General features: G+C 42.5%; 1 long non-coding RNA gene across 1 annotated transcript; it reads left to right on the top strand.

Annotated features, from left to right (window-relative positions):
• Positions 1-5,758: 5,758 nt before the first annotated feature.
• On the top strand, positions 5,759-15,550 carry LOC108792957. Its single transcript, XR_001941617.1, has 4 exons — positions 5,759-5,833; positions 13,746-13,848; positions 15,333-15,456; positions 15,539-15,550. It is a non-coding gene; the product is annotated as an uncharacterized LOC108792957 (long non-coding RNA).
• The last annotated feature ends 1,925 nt before the right edge of the window (positions 15,551-17,475 follow it).

Below are 17,475 nucleotides of genomic sequence, written 5' to 3' on the forward strand. Positions count from 1 at the left end.
ATTGACACTTATAATTGTATGTACTTCTTCACAATTGCCTGAATTACAATGACTCATCTGCTAGTCACCTGCAACACTTTGATTCTTCCACTAGGTAGCATTCCATTTAGTTGTTAGTCACCTTCCCTTCATTAACTTGCCTTTTGCTAGCCTACTTTATTTGGTTTACTGTTTCCTTTCACATTGTTTGTCTAAATGAGTTACCTGGGCCTTAGACCACCATCAACTGTGGACCTGATAGTTTGTATCCACATTGATTACCAGCTATGGCTACACCTACTCCACTCTGAGCTTCGGGAGTCGAGGAGGGTGCTTATTTGATGCCTTGCCTCTAAGCCCTAATGACAAGTGATCCTAAACTTTTAACCTGGTATTTTTTGACCATGTAAAATGGATCAATCCCCATATTATACTCCTCCTGGAGACTCGCTTAGTTGGTTCAATGGTAATGCTCATAAAAGGTCTTTATTAGCACACACCTGTCATGCAACTTACTCAATTTTACCATTGCTAAGGGTCCAATTATTTTAGCGGGTGATTATAGTGATGGACCCCTACCTGGATATACTGTATTTGGGTGTGCATGAGACTATCCCTCAGCCTTAGTTGATTAGTCCCAGGGATGCAACCTAATAGATGTGTGGTGGTGGAAATGCCCAGAGTGCAAGGAGTATTTGTGTCAATTTAATTCCTATAATGTGTTTTCCAGCCCGGATATGATTTTTACCACACGAGAGTTGCTTTTCGAGGACTCTCATTGGTAACCTAGTTGCCACGAGTGGTTTGAGATCATACCCCGCTAGAACTCACATTTACTGTGACAACACTAAGGGGTCTTAAACTGGTTAAGTTATCTGATGGTAGAATACACACGTGCATCCAACATGGATATAATTATTGGACAGCAAATGGGAATGAAGACAATATAAAAATGTGGAGAGACCTCCATTAGACTGGGCAGGCACTATAAAGTATAATTCAATACAATTTCCATTAAAATCTATTTTATACATAATTCACTTTTAAATCATGAAAGATGAAAAATACTGATACATATTGCAATATCATGATAACATGTCCTACAATTTACTATTTATAAAGCTATATTATGTAGTATATGGTCTCCTATGACCTAGATATTAATTTACTCATATTACCAAACATTGGGACGTAGACTTACCTAAATATGGCAGGGACTGGAGATCGTGCAATATTATCGCCGTGAATTTGATAGTGTTGGTAGTAAAGTCAATATATATTTATAAGGCACAATATGACACTACCACTTCCTCCTAGCTCCTTTATACTGCTGTCAGTGGTGTTTCTCTGTAATATATTATTACTAACACACAAATCAATCTATGCTTGTAACCTATGCTCCTCTTGAAACCCATGTGTGGGTTGCTGCAACATGCTGTGAGGACCTGGCCCCCAGTGCAACCTTATAATACTACCCACACAGGGTAGGCACAACAACACTGAAGGAGGTGGGATCCTTTGGGCCAATCCAACCCCACTCAAGACAACCCTGCCCTGTCAGCCATAGCCCCACCCCCAACCCGGTCCCCAAGCTAGTGTGAAGGAGACAGGGAGGAGCCTCCCTGTCACTCGCTTGCGATTGCTGAGGCATCGAGATCGATGACCTCAGTGTTTGTTTTTTCTTTTTTTGATTGGACAGCATGGACCAATGGCGCTTTGCCTTTGGTCCAAGTCATCCACAGAGCTCACGCCTCTAACATAGAGTAGAGGCTGTGACAGCTCTTGCCTCACCAAGTTAGGTTACACAAGTAGTGGGGGAGCCCGCTGCTGTGTAACCTAAGGCTGGGCACACACCTCACAACCATCGCAAGACTTTTGTCTTGCGAAGGTTGTAAGGTACTTAAAAAAACATACGATCTGCCTATCTTGCATAGGCAGATCGTACTTGCGATGATCGCAAGCCACGCCCCCTGAGGGGCGGGCTTCCGATGACCGCAATGCTGAACGGGCTTGTACGATGCTCGGCGGGTTTTCGAACATGTCCGTAAGTTAAAAGTCGTGCGACCTTACAGTAGTAGAGGTCGCACGGCTTCCACACACCTTACGATAATCGTACGATCGCGGGATTTCCCGCGATTATCGTACGATTATCGTAAGGTGTGTGGGGACCTTAACTTAGCTGTCAAAAGCCGGATGCATCACCGCCTGTAATTAACAGGCAGCACTCCGTCCATGACAGGTTACACAGCGGGGAGGCTTTCACTGCTGTGTAGACATGTGCACTAGCAAAAAAAATGTTTTCTTTTGATTCAGATTTTGCATTATTCGGGTCCTAAATTGAATTCGTTTCAGGATTCGGATGAAATTCGTTAGCGGTATTCCAGTCGAAAGTTGGTTTCTTTTTCGTTCGTTCGTGGCAGCAAAGTGACATTTGAGGCAGAAAGATGAAAAAAAAAAAGCGTGAGTTTTCACCCAAATTCATACCAGACCCTTTAGGTATGAATTTGGGGGAACCTCAAGCTTTTTTTCCCCCATCTTCTGCAGACTAAAAAAAAAAAATGTTTTTTCTTTCTAATGTCATTTTGCTGAAACTAAATTTCGTCCAGACTACCAGACTACCGCTAACGAATTTCGGGAAATCGGAAATTCGGGTTCGTTTGCATTCGTTTTAGCTGTAATTCGGATACATCCGAAGCTCCGAATTTCAGACTTGAAGCTGACAGCTTTTTCCTCCATAACATAACGCTCTGCCTCTCTGACCGCGCATCCCTTCAAGGGAGCTGTACCAGCAATGCACATATGGATGGAGATCTAGCACAGCAGCCTATACTGGACCTTAGGCTGAGGATTCACTCCCGTTCTCGTAAGGTTGGGAGACTGGGTGGATCTTAAAAAAAAACATTTTTTTTTTTTTTTTGCAGTGTGTTTGTGTGTGTGAGAATGTTTCTGTGGTTGTGTGTGTCTGTCAGTGTTTTTGAGGGCCCGTTCACACTAGTACAGTGTGTTAATCACATAGTACCATGTGAATAACACACTGTACCACGCACCTGCACCTACCGCACATTCTGGTGCAGGAGGTGCGTTGCACCCCAAACGCACCTCCCACCCACAGTGTGATCACCCACACCAGAACACACGGTACCACAATGCTTTGCTTTCCAGTGCTGTGCGACTTGGGTTGCGACTTAATGACCAAGGACAAATGTGGGTCCTGAGGTTACACAGGTTGAGAACCACGGGTATAGAGTATTATAATTTTTTAATATAAAATGCTTATAATTAAAAGTTTGTTATACTTTCTCTGACTCACGCCACATACCTAAAATCATAGAAAACACCTGAGGGCTATGGGATGGTGGGAATACCCAAATCGTGATCCAAAACACATATCTCTAAAACATATGAATATCTATAGGTTGAACTTGATGGACTTGTGTCTTTTTTCAACCTAAATAACTATGTAACGATCTAAATGGACCTAAACTCATATAACATATTTAAATATTAAACCTAAAATCATCTTTAAAAAAATATTTCTTAACATTTAGATGTTTTCTTGCAGCGGGCACGATGGCTGAATCCAGATTTTTCTCGGCACCTTCACAGTGATCTGTCTTTATAGAAAAACAGGACTGAAACTTTAAAAGGGGGCTAGGTGCCAACCTGGGAACTATAGGCCGGTAGTTTGTAAAATGCTAGAGGGCATAATAAAGGATTATCTGGTAGAATTTGTTCAGGAAAACGGGATAGTTAATGACAATCAGCATGGGTTCAGGAAAGACCGTTCCTGCCTAACTAACTTGCTAACTTTTTATGAGGGGGTAAGTAGAGATATGGACGGAGGGAAGCCGGTAGATGTGGTATATCATCTGTGTTGTTTACTTTCTTTTCCTTTTTTTCCCCCTTTTATCCTGTCTTGTATAATTGAACATTGCCTCAATAAAAATCTATGGAAATTAAAAAATGTAACTATGAAATTTGAGGATTGTGTTTCTTTCATTAACTTCATTAACATTCAATGCAAAAGCAAGACTTTTAATCCTTTAACCCTTTGTTAGGACAGGCAGTGTTCAAATCTACTTTGCCAACTATAATTAATAAAACCCCTCACCCCTCATAACCCCTCCCAACATTACAAAGAAGGAGAAGCAAGTAGAAACCTTAAACAACTAAAAGCAAATTAAACTGGAGGAAGCATTCCAGGCCGACATCTGTCCCAAACCCCATGTAATTGTTCCATGCGCCACTGTCACCCTGCTATTTACTCCAATGTGTACAGCGGGGACACCTGAGATTCCTGCTGCAACAATACCACCACACAAAGTCCATGTGTGAATGTAACCTAACAGTTTTTTCCTTACACACTAAACAGTGTTGATGGAGGAATCTCCACTATGGCTATTGTATTTTGACATTCTGCAAGGACAGCTGCCAAAACACCTGAAGAGTGCCCATGGAGTCACTTAGTCCCATGTGTTGTTATGCAGTTCCTGGGAGAGTCACTCAGTACCATGTGTTGTCGCTCAGTTCCTGGGGGAGTTACTTAGTCCCATGTGTTGTCACACAGCACCCAAAAGAGTCACTCAGTCTGTTACACAGCTAGCTGAGTGAATCTCCTTTGAGCTGTGTGACAAAGCATCTGACCGACTGACTGCTCTGCGTGCTTTGTGACCACGCATGGGACTGAGTGACTTTCTGGGTGCTTTGTGACCACGCATGGGACTGAGTGACTGTTTTGATTGCTGTGTGACAACGCATGGGACTGAGTGACTTTCTGGGTGCTCCATCACAATGCATGGGACTGAGTGACTTTCTGGGTGCTGCGTGACAACACAAAGGACTAAGTGACTCTGCTGGGAGCTGTGTGACAATGCATAGGACCGAGCGACTCTGCTCGGTGCTCTGTGACAGCGAATGGGACTGAGTCTCTCTCTATCTATCTATCTATATACCATGTTTCCCTGAAAATAAGACACTGTCTTATATTTTTTTTTTGGCTCAAAAAAACACACTAGGTCTTAATTTCAGGGTAGGTCTTATTTTTTTTTCTTTAATGTACAACAATCCACAATTATTCATGTAGAAAAGTCTACATATATTCATGTACAAAAATATGGTGCTCAGGGCAATCAGGGGTGCCGTACCTTTCCAAGAGCAATTTGCTAACCAATCACTGGCCAGAATGAGTGAAGCGCATTTTCACTATCGATTCGTATCACACTGCCTGTGACAGGAGCCGGCGCTATAGAGACATCGGCTTATACGGCTCTGCTCCCTCCGGTGCCGCCTCGCTTCCTCTAGCGCTGGCTTCATTAGCACAGCTGATTCTCTCCTGCCTCAGCCGCGGCTCTTCAAGTTCCCCCTTATGCCACCACTGGCCCTGGGAATGGTCACAACCAGGTCTTATTTTCAGGGTAGGTCTTATAATTTGGCAATTCCCCAAAATAGTAATCCAAATAAAGTTTATCAGAAAAAACAAGAAAATCGAGGGCAGCTATGGCAATGTGCAATACAACACTGCAGGAGCTGCCACACTCTACCAAACACGCTGTTTTTGCGAACTGGCTAGTGCAAATGGATTCCAGAGGCAGTTATGCGTGGATGGGTGGAGTGGGCGTGTACATTTACTGCTGATACTGCCCTCAGCTCTGCCCATCTCCACCCTCTACTTGTCTTTACAATCCTCCCACTTCCTCTATTTCACAACGCATTGTGGGATATGTAGTTAGTCTCTATGCACGGATGTGACGTGAAACGCTTCTCACAGCTCCTCCTCCTAGCTGCAGGAAGGAGTGATCTGAAATAGGAGGCTGGTGACGTCACTGGAAGATTAAAAACGAGGATTACAGGAAAAGTAAGCACTTTTATGATAAACTCTTTGCTTCCTATCACTGGAATATATACAATAATTTGCATCTTTGAGTTTTTCTTTAACACTGATCTGGAATGCAATAGCCAGTGTAGAAAAGAAGTGTCGTGTAGTAAGAATATATGAGCATTCTAACTGTTACTGTGGAATAACTCAGTTGCTGCATCTTCTTACCTGTGCGGACATATGCCCTCTACCGGCCAGAAGGGGAACTGCAACAGCTGTGTTATTTACGAATCGGCCGTTTAGAGGAAATGGTATTTGCATTTACTTTATTATTATCCATATTATATAAGAAAAAAAGCTATTTTCTAAAACTGTGCAAACTTGTTACTTGTAATTTGTATGCTTGTTATGAATTGCTTTTTAAAACTGAACTGCAAGCAGATATTTAAAAAACAAACAAACCTGAATACAGTAATATGTTTGTTGGGCAAAATAAAGAATTAAAAGTATTTTAGATGTGACTAGTGTAAGTAGCTGAATTTGACTTTGATTTCAGCATCTTGTAATCTTACTGACTGGGAGAAAGAAGGGGCAGTACTTGGGGCCAATCGGTTGTCCTGCATGATTTAACAAAGGACTTTCTTGCAAGCAATGGCGTCACAAGGGGGGTGCTGCCCGCACCAGGCGGCTAACAGTCATTTATGTGTCACGTCCTCTTAAAAGTCGGGCACGCGGTCATTGACAAAGAGCCCGACAGCAGCATGAGAGTGTGAAGGGGACCTGACAGCATACCTGTTCCCTCTGGTTCAATATCACCTCCTCTCTTTGCTGGCGTCCATCACCAAGATGGCAACCAGCAGTGAAGTACATCACCGTGCATTGTGATGACCACGGACATCATAACGCATGCGTGCCGGCTGCATCGGGTGACTCCCACCCTGGTGCCGCTGCTGACAAGAGGAGTGATATGACATCACCCACTCAGACCATTGCTGGTGTTTCTCCGACCGGTTTAAACCGGGCTGTTTAAATCTTAATCTGGCAACAAAGACCGTTTCCATATACTCTAGGAGGGATATTTATCAAAACTGGAGCAGGCAGAATCTGGAGCAGTTGCCCATAGTAACCAATCAGGTGCTTTGTTATGATTTGAAAATGAAAGAGAAAAGCTGTTTGGTTGCCATGCTCAGCTGCTCCAGATTCTGTCTGCTCCAGTTTTGATCAATTCCCCCCTAGGTGTTTTATATATGCATAAAGCTATTTGCCTGGAGTTGAGCCTGAACAAATACATGCACATTAAGACAAAGTGCTCTTATTCCTTTTACCCCCTCCCCTGACCTAACGGATTCCACCCTTGCCCTCCAATGATGCATACCCACCAAGATGCTGCATGTGGAGCTTCCCATGTTTGTTGACATAATGTGCCAAAGTCCTCTCCTGGTTGTGCTTCCACAGTAGAGCCCCATAGATGTCTATGGGGCTTGTCACCATGCACCTCCCAGCCCAGGAGATAGTAGTATACGAGGCCCATAGAAGTCTATCAGGCTCTATTGCACAAGTGCAGCCAGGAGAAAGAGAACAGCACGGGATGTAACAGACATGGGAGGCCCCGGATCTTGGTAACTATGCATTAGTGGAGCGGAACGATGGGTTAGGTCAGGGGAGGGGAGGGGAGCAAAAGAAAAAAGTGCACGTATTCTTTACTTCATGTTAGAAACATTTCTGGAGGGGTAAGGTGAAGCCATAAAAGGTAAAATTAGATCAGGAGTGAGCATTCTACTATATAATTTTTGTTAAATCCTTAAAATCCATATCTTAAAATACATAGATGCACTAAATATGACAGTCATGTCACATATGAAAATAAGGAAAAAATGTAATCGGTTGCTCTAGGGCAGCATCAACTTAGCCAAGGTATCCTTTCTTCTGACACTTTATTAAATGAGGTCCAATGTGTCACTAGTAATTGAGCCTGGGTTTCGTTTTAACCCAGTTTGCTGGAGCTCGCCCAAGCCTGTTTAAAACTGTCACCGCCACCCCCATCCCAGCCCAGTTGGTGGTGACAGTTGCAGTGAGGGCATTTGCCGCCCCTTTCGATGGGGAAAGTGCCTGTCATCACAGATTGGGCCGGGAGGGGTTGTCAGTCACCGTTTTATGCCGGGTTGGACAAACGTAGGCAAACTGGGTTTACACCAAGCCCAAGCTATATCACTATGTGTCATATATTGCCACTAAATACACATTTTAAATCCGTGTCTAATAATCATCAAGTCTTGTACATTTTCTTCACCATCTGAAATGTATTCCTCTGTGTAGCTGAAATTACTATACCATGTCTTTGGAGATACCTAAAACTTTGGTGCACGTTTATTGTAATACTCCAACTAATTAAGCACTAATTCACTGAATAACACCATAACACCACTGGCCTAGTCTGGCTCATTTTGCTGACCTATGAAAAGCTTCAGAGCTATAGGCATTTTATACTGTGTCCCTTGTTGTCTGCGCGCACACAGTTTGGTTGATTTTATTCCAGGAATAGAGACGGTTCAATTTGGAATGTGAATATTGACATATGCTAGAGAATAAGGTCAAGCTATGTTCACTTCAATCATAAATTCACTTAAAAAAAATAATAATCCTGTTTTTAAAATTTTGTATAGCATGAAGAAATTTTAGATTGTCCATGAAGTGGTTTTTGCGGTCTTTGTCCTCGCTGGAGAGATTTATCTATCTATTTGTCTTGGTGACCATTGTCACTGAGACAGAAAGTATTGTCTTTTGGGATCAGGAAGGATTTTTTTCCCCCTGTTGGAGCAAATTGAACCATGCTTTATAGGGGGTTATTTTGCCTTCCGCTGGATCAACAGGGGGCAATTGGGGGCACAGCGTTCTGTTTAGGCTTTCCTTTTTTTTAAAATATATCTCTATAGGTGGAACTCAATGGACTTGTGTCTTTTTTCAACCTGACTATGTAATGGGAAAACTAAAAAATGAAGTCGTCTTATGGGGACAAATCATTTGGTGATAACTCCCCTCACTTTCCATCACTTCTCCAGGACAGGAAGTGAAATTAACAGGGCTATTCACAAAAGGGTGAAGAGTTTGGAGAAGGCAGGAGAAGTGAACAATCTAGGACAACATAACTGAACTGGAAAATGAGCTGAATTGGAGAATTTTTCCAAATCAGCTATATTGTCCTAGATTGTTCACTTCTCCAAACTCTTCACCCTTTTGTGAATAGCCCTGTAAATTTTCCCTGCAGGATACCGAGAGCAAAAAAATTAAATAAAATAACCTTAAAGGGCTTTTAACATTTTCCAATCTAAACAAATAAAGATTTGGCTATACATACACTTTAGTTTCCCTTGCACATGTTTGAGTATTCAAAGAAGAAGTCTCACAAATAATATTGCATTTATATTTTATCCTCTAAGGGACCAAATACATATAGCACATGATTGGTGGCCCCATTGCGGAATAAAAGCACATCTTTATCTATGTTAATGCTGGCTGTAGCTCCACCCCAGTCTGAAGCCCAAAATGTTGGCGTTCCTGTGGGAAGAAATACATCCACCACTAATTGCCTGCCCCCTCTCATAGCTGACTGTTCTTTATTGACGGAGCTGATTGTTCATTCATAAGAGAATAGTGCTGTGGGCTATGATCTATCTGCTAGGGCTGTGTATCAAAAGCAGTCCGGCAGATAAATCACATAGCCCTGCAGTGTTGAGTGAAGGATCAGGCCCAGAGGCCATGCTCTGATTTCATCCCTTCAGGACTTATGTTTTAGTAAGTTTTTTGTTCAGTTCCCCAAGAGGAGGGAAGAACTTGCTACTCACATTTTGTGAGAATTAAACCACCAGAAAATTTGCAGGTGATTCTCAATCTCCAACCCCTAAACAATACAAAAAGTTTAGCATGAAGTCGATATCTTTGCTCAGGCACCTTGTTCCCCCAGATGTGTATATTGCCAAAGTTAACCTCAGGGATGCCTACCTTCATATCCCCATCAGACAGTCCTCTCAGAAATTCCTGACGTTTGCAGTGGGGGGCCCAAAGGGGATTGTCTACTTTTAGTTCCCAGCCCTACCATTCATCCTCTCTTTATGGCTAACCAACCTGGAGAAATCTCACCTAATCCCATCTCAGACAGTGACAGTCTTGGGATATCACTACATGGACTTTGTGAAAATAAAACTGTTCCTAACATCAGAAAAGATGTCAACAAAGCAGTGTTAAGACTAAAACTTTCTCTGGGAGTCTCCTTGAGGGAAATCATGAGAATTCTAGGCTTGGTGACATCGACCATTCCAGCGGTCTCATGGGTACAATTGCATATAAGGCCCTCAAGAACTTCCTCCTTGCCATCTGGGATAAAAATCAACAACATTACCACAGTCAATCAAGCAATAACTAACTTGGTGGTTACGGACAGAGAATCTAACCACAGGACCCTGTTATCAGCCAGACCCATCCAGAATTACCACGGACCCCAGGTCCCAGGTTTGAGATGCTCACATGGAACAAGAAATTACACAAAAGTCATGGAACCCCAACTCCAAGAAGGAGCAAGAAGTCCAAAAATATGAGAGGGCTGAGTGCAATCGCACAAATCCTCCAGCACTTCAGTTCAAAATTCAGACCATGGTGTTTTCATACATCAATCCACAGGGTGGCACAAGGTCATATCAATTAATGCCACTAAAAGAACACTATCTTCCTCTATAGGTGGAACAAAACCTACAACAGTCCATATAAAAGGGAAGTTGAATTCCCTAGTGGACTTTCTGAGCAGGAAGCAATCTGAAACAGAGTGGACTCTGGATCAGGCAATCTTTGAGGTAATTTCAGACAAATAGGTAGCACTACAAGACCTATTTGCTTTGAGAGTTGACAAAAAATTGGCCAGCTTCTTCTCGCAGGAAGAAAACAAAGGAAGTCTGGTCTCGATGCATTTGTACACCCATGGACCTTCCCCTTAGCTTATGTTTTTCCTTTGTTCAGTCTAATTCCAAAGGTTATTCAGAAGATCCTCAAGGAGAATGCCAGTGTCCTCTTAATTGCCCTGGTTAAAGGCCTTGGTTTGCTGCATTGTGCAAAATTAGTGTATTCCCACCTTGGATTCTGCCAGTCAAAGCCAATCTCCTTCAACAACGACCAGCAGTACACCTGCAAGTGCATGGTTTCCACCTTTTCAGCCTGGTATCTGAAAGGGACAGGGGTTCCCTGAAAACTGTAAGGCTCTAAGAGGGAAAGTATTATCAGAGTGATATCCACACTGCTAAACAACAGAATAGAGGTAACCTCGGCCATATATGGACACATTTAGAAGTAATACTCTTTTTGGCTCAAATGTAGGGCTGCAACAACTAATCGACATAATCGATTATAATCGATTATTGAAAAAGTTGTCAACTTTTTCAATAATCGATTAATCGGCTTCCGATCAGTTGGCCCTGTTCACGGCTCCACACACGCTGCGCGCCGCACCTCCTCCCCAACTCACGCTCACCGCTGCCAGACCCGCCCGCATCAACGCTCTACACGCCACACCTCCTTCCCGCCTCACACTCACCACCCGCCCACATCCACGATCGGCACAGGGACGCGGGGAGATGTAGTAAGGAGGAGGAGGTGTGGGGGGATGACAGCCGCCGACAGACAGGCCCGATCTCAGAAGCAAGTTGCTGGAAGACTGCTCAGGTAAGCCTGCACTTCCCTCCCCACACATGGTGCTCTATAATGTATTGCTGGGATTTGTATTCCTCTATAGCTGATGGTACATTGTGCTGTATATTATACATAGGAATACAAATCCCAGCAATACATTATACACTGTATGTATAATGTATTGCTGTGATTTGTTGTACTCCTCTATAGTTGGTGATATTCTGCACTGCGCTGTATAGAGGACTACAAATCCCAGCAATAATACATTATACAGCGCTATGCGGAATTCCACCAGCTATAGAGGAGCACTACAAATCCCAGCAATAATACATTATACAGTGGTGCAATGCCGAATACCACTAGCTATAGAGGACTACAAAACCCAGCAATAGTACATTATACAGCGCAATGCAGAATACCGCCAGCTATAATGTACTATTGCTGGGATTTGTTGTAGTCCTCTATAGCTGGTGATATTCTGCATTGCGCTATAAAATGTACTATTGCTGGGATTTGTAGTCCTCTATAGCCGAAATAATCGATTATAATCGATTATGCTGATTAGTTGTTGCAGCCCTAGATTTTGAAAATAATCGTTAGCTGCAGCTCTACTCAAATGCAATAATATAACTCATCGCCCGGGAGTAGACATGGAGCTAAGTTTCCTACAGGAAGGGTCAAACAAAAGCCTATAATTCAGAACACGAAAGTCTCAGATAACAACAGCATTTTCAATCTACCTAGATTCTAGATTAGCAGAGTCCTCCAAGGAATTCTCCCACATGGGACCTCCCAATCTTACTTCAAGGCTCCCTCATAGCTCTCTTCAAACGTATATATATGAATGCTCAAATAGAGCGCACACTCTCTTAAGACTGCCCTCCTGATTGCTTTAGTTTCCGCCAGGGGAGATAGCAAAATGCTCTATCCATCTCATAAACTTACAATAAAATCTTTTAAGATGTGATCGTACTTAAAGCAGATCCGGCCTTTCTGCCAAAAGTTGCAACTCTCTTCCACAGGACACAAAATTAGCAATGGCAGCCTCCTTCTGAAGGCATCTTTAAAGTGATGACATGGTCAACCAGATTTTACCAAACATTCTAATCAAGTTTCCCTTGGTATTGCTCTTTATGTCTCAAATGCTCCTTGAAATAGGGTTATTAGTTGCCAGCAACTACTAATTTTGTGGCAATATTTTTAAAAAAAATCTGTTAATTTTAATACCTGTGTACTAATGTCTGCTTTGTATATCATTTGTTTGCAAAAACTCCAAACGTCAAAGCTGACCACCTGGGAAAAAATATTTCTGGGATATTTGTTATGTAAAAATAAATCCCCTCTTTTATGATCGGTATACCATGTGCGGGTGGTGCTGCTTTAGTTAAAACTCTTACTTTCATTTATCGTGGAGAGTACTGTAAGCGCCAAACTTCTGCTGAAATCTACAATCCCAGCTCTAGTACAGTGATAATAGTGGGTTGCTCACTCTCCATCTTGTCCATACATAAAACGTCTTGCATTCTTGGAAGGCATATGCATGGAAGGCATTCTGTGAATGGACAAGGGGAGGAGAAGGGCAGGTAAACATAACAATCTCCCCTTGTACAATCACAAAACACCTTGCACTTTTGTGATTAGTTTTTACATAACAAATACCCCATACAAATTTCTAGAGACCACCTGTAACCATCTAAAACCATTAGAAATACCACCTGTGTTAACCTTGTTGAGATCTCGTGCTTTTGGCAATAAGCTCACATGGCAGAGTTGCTGTTTGTAAAAACTGTCCCTTGTACATGGTATGCCTAATATTCTATTCTCTGTTACCGGTAACATGTACTGTATTGTATATATTGTACCCTGTTGAGATTATAATACACAACAATAGTATATTATGCCCCACCACTTTAGCATATCACATTGCAGCATCACCTAGCAGTATAAAACCAAATTCAATCAGCCAACAAATATTAAAAAACAATGCAGCTGCACACTATATCAATTTAGTGCATATTACAACACAACAGCTTATTATACCAAACAGCAGCATGCAGCATTTTATCAGTCAATGGACTATTATATCAATCATCAGTAGTGCTCCACAAGAAGTAGAGAAATAAGACCTGGGCTACTGATTTTAGCTCAGCACCTCAGGCTACAGGAAAACACTAACCTATTATTGCGTGCTAAGACCCCAGAACTTAAGATATAAAATAATATATAAGAATAAAATGTAATAGTTTATATATATTGTTTTTTCTTTGTGTGTCTCCAGGTGGTAAAGGGAAATGTCTCAGGGACCTGCTGTAGACTTTGACCTTATGAATGCACTGGACTGGAGCAACGGTATCGCGACCCTTCCTGGAAGTGAAATACGGGTACACGTTATGCCATAATATAACCGCAGTGAACATTTGAAAAAGAAAATATATAAAACAGTCTCACAACCTAACCAAGCTCCTCCTTTTTTATATTCCAATTTTTAATGTCACATTAGGTTTCAAGTGACCCTCTTAGATTATACAGTCAATTCTACTGATTCATTCCGTGCAGAATAGTTTTTATGCTCTCCAATGGCCATATGTCTCCTGCCCTTTTTTATTTCCAGTGCTCCAGCCACTTTAACACTCTTTGGCATTTAACACTTACAGGTGTCTTGGATGTCTGTATCCCCTGGCCCATGCTATGGTTTCATCCTCTGACCGATTCAACATTACAGAATTTAGCAGTGACATATGGGTCGGAAAATGGAACAATGGTGTGCGGTCTGGGAACACAAGCATCGGATGCTCCTGAAAGTGGTGAGGGGTCTTACAGAGGGAAGGAAGAAGACACTGGCCTTCCTATAGGTGACTATAAGAGCTCTTCTCTTTCAGGAAACTTTAAGCAGGATTTTTTAGATAACTCGTTTGGGTAGTTTTTAAGGTGTGTCCAAATTTCTGCATGTACCACAACTTGCATTATTTTTAAATAGTAATTGTACATTAACATTTTCCGTCAGAGATTTTGTTGCACTGTGAATATAAAAAAACATGTGCTAGAGGTGCCCCAACCTTTGCATAAGACCTAACCTCCAAACAGTTTTTAATCAAGTTTTTCAGCTCCAAAGGAACGCAGATTACTTTTGTGAAGGTTCTCCTTTTTCTGCGTCACGCTATGCCTAGTAGTTGTCACATTTAGCAGGGCTTGTTCTTTAAAGTTGAAGACGTTTTTGTAGCTTATCCAAGCCAGTTGTGATGAGTGTCAGGAAACATACCCCAACATTTATATCTACACAGGTAACACAGACACCTTAATCCAATTGCCATGCAATGTTTCAAGGCAGAAGTTGATTGTCCAAGAACAAGATGGGAGGTGTGACAGTTGTGGAACCCCCTGGGATTATGTAACTAGAACAGGGTAGTTCCACAACTCTCACACCTCACATGGTGTCAAGTTGCTTGGATAAGCTACAAAACGCCTTCAACATTGCAGAACAAGCCCATTTGAATGTAACTACTACCAGCTGCAGGGGTAGCCAAACTCCGGCCCTCCAGCTGTGGTGAAACTACAAATCCCATGACGCATCTCTTTCAGGGAGCCATGTCTGTGGCTGTGAGAATCTTGCACTGTCTCATGGGATTTGTAGTTTCACCACAGCTGGAGGGCCAGAGTTTGGCTACTCCTGAGCTAAGGTGAATTATTGTGAGTGGCTTTACCTATTTACAAATATTGTTGAATTGAGGGCTGACTTTGGGTGCATCAATGAGTCCTGGTTTTTTAACTTAAAGGTAAAGGAATGAGATGTGCCTGAGGTCTTTTGTAAATAACCTTTTAGTGACGGTGTACCATAATAAACCTTCTTTGCTATCTTTGCACCCAGTTTCGGCTCTGTGAGTTTGGCACCTTGGAAATTATTACAGATTCTGACACTACTATCGCTCCTCCTAATGGCCACATTCAAGAAAAATGCCTTACAAGCACCATTTGCCCACCCGCTATACAGGGTATGTATAAATGACATGTGTAAACATGTGAATGCGTTTGCAACAGCTGTGCCAACTTTGTATTCAATATGGTTTATTCTAGAGAGTAAAGGCACCATTCAGGGGAAACCTGAAGTAATGGAGAAAAAGGAGACAGCTAAGGAGGGGTAAGTTCATAAGGCCATAGTTCTTTGGAGCTAACTAAAACATTTTCGTCCATTTTTAAATGGAGACAGAGAAATCAGAAAAAGGAAACCTGTCCTAGGCAAGAAGGTTGCAATTGTTGCCTTCTTCAAATACATATACCAATCTGTCGTTCTGGTCCAGCAGCTTCAGTACCTTTTTAGTCACTAACCAGGAACAAATATGCACATTAGGACTTACTTTCCTGATCTGCATGGTTGTGCCAGGTTAGTAGCATTTTCAGGTCAGTAATGTCTGCCACTGTAGCGCTGTAAGTGCAGGTTTCCTTTTAACCCTTTTCGGTGCCAAGCCCTCGAACATTTTGCAAATCAGCTCGCCACGCCATTTTTGCAATTTTTCCCATTGATTTGATTTTCAACTGCTGCACTGCTAACGTTTGTAAAAGACCCCCCAAACCATATCTTTGTTTCTGAAAGCGCAGGCCCGGTATAATAAAATTATGGTGTTGCTAAATTTTTAGGCCCTGCGATAATGCGATAATGATACAGGCGTACATTTAAGTGCAACACAAGGTATCACAACGCATGGCAATGCATCACAAAGCTTCGCCATGCGCTGCCACAGTTAAATTCATGTTTTTTTTAAAGATTAAAAAAAAAAAATCATGCACTGCGATGCGCTCTAACAACGCACTGCAGCGCATGTGCATGGCGTACACCCCAATATGGTGCACGTGTATGTTATGTGGGGGGGGGTGCTTTTTTTTTTTTTTTTTAGTTTTTTTGGGGTTTTTTACACATATTTTGTTTTAAATTTTTTAATTTATTTTTACTGTTGGGGGGCTACAGTGGCATATCTGGGGTCTAAACAGACCCCTGACATTTCCCTTTTGAAATAGAGAAAGAAATTGAGGACACAGAGTCCTCATTTCTTTTTCTGCAGCCTCAGCACTCAATGAATGGAAAGCACTCAGTACAGAGGCTTCCCATTCATTCAGAAACTGATGGTCATAAAATATTTACTATCCAACAGGTTCAGAATGGGGAAAAGCCTCTGTAGTGAGTGCTTCTCCCCAGTGAGAAAATCATGAATGAACAGGAAGTGATGTAAGTCACATCCTGTTCATTCATAACCGGGGACACATAGTACTATGTTTCCCCAGTTATTTACAAACACTAGAGTGATCAGACGATCGCTCCAGTGTTTGTGCTGCACACAGACGATCGGTAAATATCAAAGTTATTTACCGATCCTCCGCTCAGCCACGCACAGAGCCGTTGCCATCCTGAAACTGACAGGATGACAGCAGCTCCTCTTTCCTCCCCGCCGCCGCTCTCTCATGCCGCTCGATCCTGCCCCCCCCCACCAGAGATTTTTTCCGGATCCCTGCTGCCTCAGCCCCTACAAGCGGGAGAGAGAAGGGGGATCCATGCAGACACAGATCCTTGCCTGGAGCGGCTCCAGGCAGGGATAAGAGGCTCCAGATGCCAGCAGCGGTGGGGGGGGGCGAAATTTTTGCTAATAGCTGTCAGCTATTGCCAGCTATTAATTTAAAGGGGACTGTCCAGGGAACAGTTCTACGATAAGTTCATAGTGCTTATAGAAGAACTGTAAATGCCACTGCCGTAAGGCATACTGACCTGGCCAGCTGGGAACAGTTTTGTTCTGCCGTATGCCTTACGGCAGTGGCAGGAAAAGGGTTAAACAACAATACCTGTAATGACAGAAATTTGTAGACTGCCACTGCTGTTCTCCATTCTAGGAACGCTGATTGGCTGACTTTCTCTGGTATCAGTCCATTCCAAGTCACAAAGCTGAAACAAACATGAAGCTAGTGAAGGCAGAACTAGGTGTGTGATTATTCTTGTTTTAGACAAGCCACCAGGCTTTACTGCC

Source organism: Nanorana parkeri, unplaced genomic scaffold (assembly GCF_000935625.1).
Source record: "Nanorana parkeri isolate BGI_ZX_2015 unplaced genomic scaffold, ASM93562v1 scaffold705, whole genome shotgun sequence".
NCBI lineage: Eukaryota > Metazoa > Chordata > Amphibia > Anura > Dicroglossidae > Nanorana > Nanorana parkeri.